Source organism: Anneissia japonica, unplaced genomic scaffold (genome assembly GCF_011630105.1).
Source record: "Anneissia japonica isolate Jap-2015-1 unplaced genomic scaffold, ASM1163010v1 scaffold287829_len2072220_cov186, whole genome shotgun sequence".
Lineage (NCBI taxonomy): Eukaryota > Metazoa > Echinodermata > Crinoidea > Comatulida > Comatulidae > Anneissia > Anneissia japonica.
This window is the reverse complement of record NW_022716075.1, coordinates 1,141,616-1,151,214: the sequence shown is the minus strand read 5'-3', so window position 1 is coordinate 1,151,214 and position 9,599 is coordinate 1,141,616. Positions and strand designations below refer to the sequence as shown.

Genomic DNA, 9,599 nt, shown 5'->3' with positions numbered 1-9,599 from the left:
GCCAATATATAATATATATATATATATATATATATATATATATATATATTCGAATTAAACTAGCAATTCAATACTTTGCATTAAGAGTGAACAGTCGATAACAGTGCTAATCTTGTTTTGAAACGTGGCCTTATATATAAACGTATTGTCCGTTATCATTTTGTTATTGCCAGTTATTTTAGGAATTACGCCTTCCCTTAGGCGAAGTGTTTTCAGATCCATAAATTGTAATAATGGATGATTGCTTTCATACCCCGTGTCCTTGGAAAATCAAATGTGAATTTTCTTATAGGAACTGCGCTTTATAACCGCAAGGAAGAGTCGCATTATTATAGATGCCCGTACCAGTACCAGTGAGCAAAAAAAAAAAAATCTACTACATTTCCTATTAGTTCATTTTTTGTAATCATTGAATTTTTTGTCTTGTTTATTTTTTGTTTTGTTTTTCTAAAATTTGTATGTGCACGCTTTACCAGAAATAAGTAATAAAATAAATAAATTGGCACAGAGACGAGAGTTGCACTTTCCAAATGCTTTATCAGAGAAGCAATCAGCCTCAACCGGGATCTGAAAAATGCCATATCATTTTGATCTATGTACGTGTGCGTGTCCTAATATTTTTTTAAAATTAATAATGGTGCAATTGCTTTATGATTCTTTACGTTTCGATATTTATTGGGTCATCTTTAGGAATGAAGGAACATTTTAATATTTCTATCCTCAAAGAGTATGCTATCCTAGAGATCTTGTCAAGACTTCTTCTGCGTCACAATCGACTTTGACGCGTCTGAAAGTCATTTACATTGAAACATTGCATCATCAGGCTTCTAGCCCATAATGTGGGTGACGTGGAGGTGCGTCTCTTCGTTCTACTGCAATTGGCTAAATCAAATACTAGAAATACAAGATAGAGTTCTCCACACAAAAAAAGTGTTCCACCGAAATGCATGGTGGGAATACCAAAAATGGGACGCCCCCTACAGCTGGATCTAAAAAAAACTTGTGCTAAACTTTCGTTACCAAGTCGTCGCGTATTTTATTATCAATTCTCAACAAAGATACTAGATATAAAAACAAACTGGAATAGACACCCAGACAGTGACATTGGTGAATACATAACCTCCTTGGTGGCGGTAGAAATCGTTGCTATTATCCAAATAATACACAAAACAATTAAAGCATAATCATGAATCAGTAAAGAATAAAACAACAATACAGCGCAGAATCGCATGGCCGGACGCACTCTTAGAGAAAAAGTTTTCCTTCATTAGTGGAAAAGGAAGGGCGCCTTTTGCGTCTGGATATACTTTGCAACAGAAGGGCGCCCTGTACGTTGGGCACGAAGTATAGTAAACTTGCATGGTTAAAAAGAAGGGCGCCGCCTACGTTGGGCACGACTTCCGCCTCATTTTTACAATTATCTTGTATTTCTAGTATCTTTGGCTAAATTCTATGACACACCTCTCAATTCATCAATTTGATTGGTCAATGCTGATGAGATCAGCTAAATCTCAAACAGCTGATCGGGAACAAACAACTATTTTGTGGTAATCATCGCCTCTCAGTACGTTCTCTGGTTTTTCTCGACAAACTGATCGCAAACAGGTTAGTTCATAGCTTCATTCATGTGGTAGATTTTAAGAATATAGCGTATCTATATCCTAGCATTAAACTCTGAAAATCTCAGGAAGAATATAAAATTAAAAATGGTTCAGCTAGAGCCTAGGCTAGGCCTAACCCACCGGCTTAACCTAGAGTTGTAGTAGAGCCTGGCCTAGCCCGAAAAGGGAAGCCTCGATGCAGACCAGGTCGATCACGTAAGGAATTTCTTCTGTTCACCTTTGTTTGCCTCCTTGGCCTACTCTGTATTCGCCCATTCATGATGGAGTTAGTGCTCGACTGTCATGTATCTCTCTCTCTCTCTCTCTCTCTTTCTGACCTTTCTTCCATTAAAATCTAAAGAAAAGCAAGCTCAAACCTGAACGAATTGAATGTTTAAATTTCATAATGTCAGAGATCCAAAGTCTCCCGAAAATCGCGGGTTCTCCCGATTTTTATTAATAATCTCCCGATTTTTTTTAATAGGCCTATCCCGAAAATTTCACAAAAAATGTGATTTGCACGATGTCATAGAGCAATGAAACAAAATTTCTTATCTTAAGCCAATATACTATGGCGCTCGCTCAGCCTTAAAATGTCGTAAACAAGACCAGGGAGTTGTTATTTAAGTTGTTTATCAAAATAACAACTCCATGGCAAGGCAGGCCTAGATCCGTGGTAGAATCGCCTTGTTTATCCTTCATGTTACGATCTTTTTCAACCGCGCCGACCTCAATCAATGAGATGGCTGTCAGTTGAGTAAATAAATTTTAATGGATGAAATTTCTCCAGGCTTATTTTATATCCTTAGCAGTTTGCAGGGCCAATGGGTCAACCGAGGATGCAGTGTCTATTACAATGCACAAGGATTAAACTCCATGCTAGAGTTCTCTTTCTCCACTTCAGTTCTGCATTTAACACAATCTCACCTTGTAAATTGCTCCTTAAGTTGAATAACCTTGGTATCGGTGGGTCTCTTTGATTATTTTTTTTCGACCACAAGTAGTTGAAATAGGTTCATTAATTTCTAATACAATAGTAATAAATACAGGGCCCCCCAAGGATGCGTACTCTCGCCAATCCTTTACTCACATGACTTTAGTACCTCCTTCTCAGATTGCCTTATCGTTAAATTCGCTAATGATACTACTACCGTGACTGGCCTTATTCAGAACAGTGATGAGCATACTGTAATTCCTGCACAAGTTGAACAACTAATTGAGTGGTGTAATTACAACAATCTTGAACTAAATGTCGCCAAAACTAAAGAAATAATTGTTGACTTTCGGAAAAAAACAAAATATAAAAGAACCACCAGGGGACAGTTAAAACCACTAATCATCCAGAATTCCTTCAAATGTTTGGGTACATATTATCACAAATGACTTCAAATAGGGTGAAAACGTTCATCAGTGTGTAAAAAAGGCACAGCAGCGATTTTATTTTCTGCGTAGATTGAGGTCCTTCAGGATTAGCCACCCCCCGGGATGGGTCAATTCTATAAGTCAGGGATAGAGAGCGTTCTAACTCTCTCTGTTATTATCTGGTATGGGTAGTACACCACGGAGAAGGAGAAGAAGGACCTAAATCGTGTAGTTAAGTCTGCATCCCGCATCATTGGAATCAAGCAGCCTTCGGCAGATGTAATCTATCATGACCGTATGGTTAAAAAGGCAATGGCGATCGCTGGGGACAGAAATCACCCGGCCAACTATTTGTTCACTTTGATGCGGAGTGGCCGCCGATATCAATCACTAGTGACAGGGAGGGGTAGATCTATATGTAGTGTCTATTCCTCCGCCATTAGGGCATTAAACAAGTCACTAGTTTGAAATTTTCATATTTTGTGTTTGTTTTTGTTAAGGAACCAAGTTGAATTTCATTGTATGTGTATTGTACATGTATATGACAAATAAAGTTTTTGAGTATTGAGTAATAAAATAATGTGAAATGATTTTTGAAGGACTACTGTATGCATTAAACCACAGGTGGACAAAGTGCGGCCAGACAGCAATTTTTTTGCAGCACGCAAAAATTTATTAAAAACCCAATCTGCAGGCCTGGATAAAATATTTTTGTGCCTACAACCATGGAAATTATCTTGATCAAATGCCTCCAGCACCAAATTGCACTATTATGCTGTAGCTAAACAGTAGTACATTTAGTAGTGGTTTGGAGCAAGCATAAATGAAATTTAATAAATTGTGACTTTTTTAGTAATGATCAATGCCTCCGACTGCCAGCCCGGCACCGATCATACGGCATGTAAAAAATAACATTAATCTGAGAATAAAATGGTGTAAAAGCAGACTTGGAGGTTTTTGGAAACTCACTGGAAACATCAAAGTTTGTGTGTGACGGTGTTAAATCAGAAATTCACATTGGCCTTCCGACCGATTTTTATGCCCACCCCTGCATTAAACAGTCAGAAAAAGGCCTAGTCTATGCTGGTACTGTATGTATGAGTCAAATTATTGGCTACTACCAGTGAGATTCTAAAACGATGAAGGGTTTAATAGAATTTATGGCTTCAGAAACCAGCATAAATAATGTAATAATCATATCAATTACTGTGGATTAAACTGTCCATATTCTAGAAGAAGTTTTCCTACAGTACAATTTAGTGTGTCAACATTCAATTGCATATATGTCCAAAGTTTTTAATATGCCAAATTCTCAAAGTAGAGCTTGCTGTTCAGTATGCAGTTACCGTCTCAGTGGTAAAAATAAGAAATCCTTAAAAAAATCAATTAAAATCTCCTCATTTTGACTCTGATCAAACAATATATAAATTTCTAATGATTCACAGAATATAAGCAATTTATTAGCCTCCCCAAAGGAGTGAAGCGTTGGTGAGTTTTTGCCCATGTTCTTCATGCTGTTATTGTCGTCGTCGTTGCCGTTGTTAGGTAAAATTGTTTGTTACCACGTTAACTAAAGTTAACGTAGTTTCAAACTTGAATGGTTTCAAACTTGACAGAATGCAAGATGGTAATAAGAAGGTTTTGGTACGTGTTTGATTATGCTAATTGCTCATTTGCATAATTAATATTTCACTAATCAGGTAATTAGGCTAGTTACCATGATAACTAAAGTTTGGTACAGTAAGTCCAATTGGTTTCAAACTTGGCAGAATGCAAGATGGTAATAAGTAGACAGAGCATTGTTTTTTGTACATGTGTGAATATGCTAATTGCTTATTTGCAAAATTAATATTTCATTAATCAGGTGGTTTAGGTTACACAATAAATTTAAAGTTTGGTAAGTCTGATTAGTTTCGAACTTGGCAGTACTCTATGTAAGATAGTAATAAGAAGCTGGAGCCTATTGTTATTGTTTTTTGGTAAGTCTGATTGGTTTCAAACTTTACGGAATGCAACATGGTAATAAGAAGACAGAGCCTATTGTTTTTGGTACTTGCATGATTATTCTAAAATAATTAATATTTCATTAATGAGTAAATTTATGCTAAACAACCGTCATCATTATTCCCATAATAACTTTTAATTTAGTTGAATTTGTAATATTCTTCATCATGTTGTCATTGTCAATGGTGTACTGTAGAAAATTGTTTGTTGCCACGATGACTGATTGGTTTCAAACTACTATAGTCCAGTAAAATATCACCTTAACCGTTGCATAGATTTAGTAGTCAACGAAATTCTCACCATAGGTTCTATATATTATGTAAACATCATATATCGATGTTGCGTCGCATGAAAGTTGGGATTTACGGAGAAATGACGTCACGAGGCAAATTATATGATACGACGCTGCTGCCGTTGACCTTCGTTTTAAAAAGAAACGTATAATTGTGCAAATATGGTGATTAGTATCTGTATTATAAATATATTATTATGTATCACATATACAAAAAGTTGTTTTGATAATAAAAAACTCAAAAAATTTAAGAAACAAAGAAAGTTGTGATTTTTTACATGTCGTTTGAAGTGACCTGCCATAAATTTGATAACGCCCTCATTTGATGACTCCCTCAATTCAAGCATTGCATTATTTAGATACTGTATTATAATGTACATTTTATGGTAGGAATCAATTGTTTTGTACACTGGAGGATATATTTACTAGTTTGGTCAATATTCTATAGGTCTATTTACCGAAAAAAATAATTAAAATCCTTTATAGATTATTAAACAAATTACATAAAAAATTAAATAAAACTTCTTTTACAGCATAGTATACTCATTCAATGATTATTCATTTTTTATCACTGTATATCAGACAATTTTGCAAGGATACATTAATCAATGCAAATAAATGACAGACAAGACCTTCCCCTAGCATATCCTAATACTGTATAAACACTACCAACCAATCACAATTCAGCAACCTACATGTTGAAAGGTCATTCCACTCAATTTGCAATAACAATAGTATGAATATCAAAAATCATTCACTTCGTAAAAGACACACAATTATCTCCTTTCCTCCTCAGCATGGTTATCTGCTAATACTCAGCGGATTAAGAGGAGGTGTAAGAAGTGTACACCCCTCTCTTTTTTTCTTTTTTTTTAAATTGTTTTGTAAAGATTATTAGAAAATGGCCATGTTAAATAGTAAAATTCAATCAAATACAACCTCAAATTAACGAAGATGCTAGTGGTTTAAGGATTTACCTCTTGCACCCCTACCACAGGCTCTTCCCTGAGACTCTCATTCAGATCGCACATACAGTACACGGCCTGTCTTTCATACCAGGCTGGATCCGCCCCTGATACTGCAGTAATACAGTAGACTGTCACCAAAAAATCTCACCGCTTCATTGATGGAGTTAGAGATGGATCTTGAATAGAAGGAAAGCAGGGAAAAGGTACCTATGCAGTTATTACATTAAAGATCGAGTGGCCGAGCGGTAAGGCAGGGGCACTGCTAGCTACAGCCTTAGTACTTCGGCGCTAGTTGATAGAACCAAGTCTTCTCATATAAGAAATGGAGGTCCGGTGTATAAATTTGGTTTGTGTGCGCTTTGAAGAACTCATTGCATCTTTCGGAAGAGTAAGGGGTTACCCCGATGTTATGGTTCATTTCAGCCCCTGTCGTTGTGGAATGATGTGAACCTGTATCTACCATGAAGCAACTATTTACGGCTGCTAGGTAGTCACGGACCACACCCATACGCAATTCAGCACTTGGATAATCGATTAATTTATTTGTCAAATCTTTTTTTTTTTCCGAGGTTGTAGGAAAATATTGTAAAGCTTATATAAATTAAAGGTTAACAAAAAAATAGTATTTTTAAAATAAAACCAGATTATTTTTTTTTCAATTTAATAAATAATAATGATGGTGATATACACAATAATCGTATGGTATTATGAATTAATCATGAGAACATGGTAATCAACACTGCAATCTATTTTTTTTTTTTTTTTTCCATGGCGGTACTGTACTATATGTTAAAAAATAAATACTATAGGTTTCAATTATTGTTTCTGTTCAATTTTCACTCTCACTCATTGTCAAAAAAAGAAGGAGAAAAATTTCATTATTGCACTTCCATGAGTAACCTAGGAAACTGGCTTTGGTTTCTGTCTCATCTTCTTAAACCAATCAGTGAACAGATTAGCAGGATAGTTCATTCTCATTGGTCTACTGTGAATACTATTCTGGATGTCAACAGTACCATTATGCAAATTACATAATAGATCGTCGTTGACCTCTGCATCAGGTGATAATACAGTACTGTAGTCTTGAGACTGATTATTTCATTTGCTAATAATGCTTACTGTTGCTAGAAAGCTGAGAGTTTTCTTTAACTCCTTTCCACAAAGGTATAGTATGTGTGTACTTCCTAGTGTTAATTCTGGTTTGTTGTATTACAGTACAGTTAGTTATATTGTATAATATAGTATTAGTACACTGTGAGCAGGCTACAGCCTCTGTCCAAGATTAAAATAAGCCATGTGCAGGGATGTGCCAAAGTTTAGGCCTAGAAATCCATTCAGGTCCAGACATTTGAATAATTAAATTCGGGCTCCAGAGGAAACATTTTTTTTTTTATGTTGTAGAACTGATTTTTTTAAGACACAAAAAAAAAAATAGAGGAAATACTCGGAAGGTATTACTGAGATATAGATTTTTTAATATTTAAAAACTGGGGGAAAAAGGTTTTTAAATATTCAGAAATACAGTATATGTACTGTATCGCATTTTACCGCTTCCGAGTTTTTCATCAAATGCATTTTGTGTCATAGAAAAATCAGAATCAGAAATCTAACATATCAAAAACTAATTTTTTTCCAGAGCCTGAAGGGCTGATTTCCATGCAAATTTTTTGCATAAAAGGCCTTGGCTTGTCTCGTGACAATTTTACCAATTGAAATACAATTCTGCAAACCTATAGACTCCTTGCAGTGTTTACATTTGGCCTTGCTGAAATGTTGGCGGTGCCCTAACTGGAGGCATAAAGGATAGCAAAATACACTGGGTTATATTTATTTTCGTTATTTGAGTTAGTTTTGAGATAGTTTAAGTAATTATTTGCTTCCTGGCCCACTGAGACTGTAAAATAAGGCCTCCATGAGGAAAGATACAAGATTTTTTATTTGTCAATGTGTAGGCCAACAATATGGTTCGCTTGAAATCTAGGCCCACATGAAATCTGGGTCCTTGATTATACATGGAAACATAAAATTATGCAGTATTATTTTTAAAATTTGAAAAAAGGGCCTGATTTTTGCACAAATTTTACAAACAAAAGGGCCTTGACCTGTCAAGGACTTTGTTCCGTGGCATTGCAATAGGCACCTCCCTGCAATAAATATCCTTGTTTTGAAAGTAAGTAACTGTGTAATCAAGGAAATAAGCAGTGACAGTGTTCATAATTTTCAAGGCGATAATTTCTGCATGCATCATTAACAATGCCAAAGGTGTTGATTTCATTAACATAATGTTCATGTAATACACTAAGTAATAAAAGGAAGTTGCATATTGTGTATTACTAGGCCTACTGTTTGTCTTGTACTGTATGGTTGCTGTCATTTGTACAGTATACTACTATTTCAGATCTTCATAAAATACACTTTTTTTTATCAGATTCTTATGACATTTGATAAGAAAACTGAGGCTGAAATTGTTTAAAATTTAAGAACACAATTTATTCTTATTTTGTTCTTAAATTGTTTAAAATTTAAGAACAAAATAAGAATAAATTGAGGCTAAAATAAAATGCCAAATGATTTTTTTTTTTAAATAGAAAAACCATCAATTCATATCTTACTGTATCATGTATCTGTGCATTTTTTGCAGTAGTTGTGATTATAAAAGTAATACTAATATACTGCTGTTGTGCAATAATATTTTTATGTTTAAATAAGAACATTTTGAGCCTGAAATTGGCAAAAAATAAGAACACTTAGCCTGGGCAAAATTTTACTGGTTCTTATAAAAAAAAAAGTGAAGTGTATGTTTTATTATGTTTCAAATTTGTATCCTACTAATATTTCGTATTTAAATGAAGCATTTAAAAAATGTCAGACATACTATTATTTTGTAGGCATTGTCAAAGCATCTACTGTAAATAACAAGAGAAATTAGAAAATTAGAAAAAAATGGCTACTCAATCAATAATGATCAACATATCCAGGTAACAACAATTTCCATGTACATGATTCACAGCCAACAGTTCAGATTAACCCAGTAGGTCAATTTCTTTGTGTTCATCAGCTATCCAAGCATGCAATGAAATTAATATGTGGCAAAGACAAGCCAAACATGTCACTCGTCGCAAATCCTGTCCTGAGATATTGGCCAAAAGTATGCTGGAATGTCAAATTTTAAAAAATCTATTTTATTTGCACACAAACTACTGTAACTATATGTATCATGCTATGCTGTTATTTTCCCCATTTTCAATATTAAAACAACAATTTTAAACGATTTGGTGATGGTTTCTGCCTAAGAAATGCCCAAAATCATAAACTTTGAATGCTGATTTCTCAAATATTGTTCTTTAAACAGCTGTATGTTTAAACTCCTGT

General features: G+C 34.7%; 1 protein-coding gene across 2 annotated transcripts in view; it reads left to right on the top strand.

Moving 5' to 3' along the window:
* Positions 1 to 1,458: 1,458 nt before the first annotated feature.
* Positions 1,459 to 9,599, top strand: part of LOC117109539 (mitochondrial uncoupling protein 2-like) — a 21,811-nt gene continuing 13,670 nt past the window's right edge. Inside the window, exon 1 of one of the 2 annotated variants that reach the window (XM_033251910.1) lies at positions 1,459 to 1,605. The gene's annotated coding sequence lies outside the window, so the exon portion shown is untranslated. Of the gene's footprint in view, positions 1,606 to 7,283; positions 7,392 to 9,599 lie in introns of those variants that run through there. The other variant, XM_033251911.1, reaches the window with a different exon arrangement.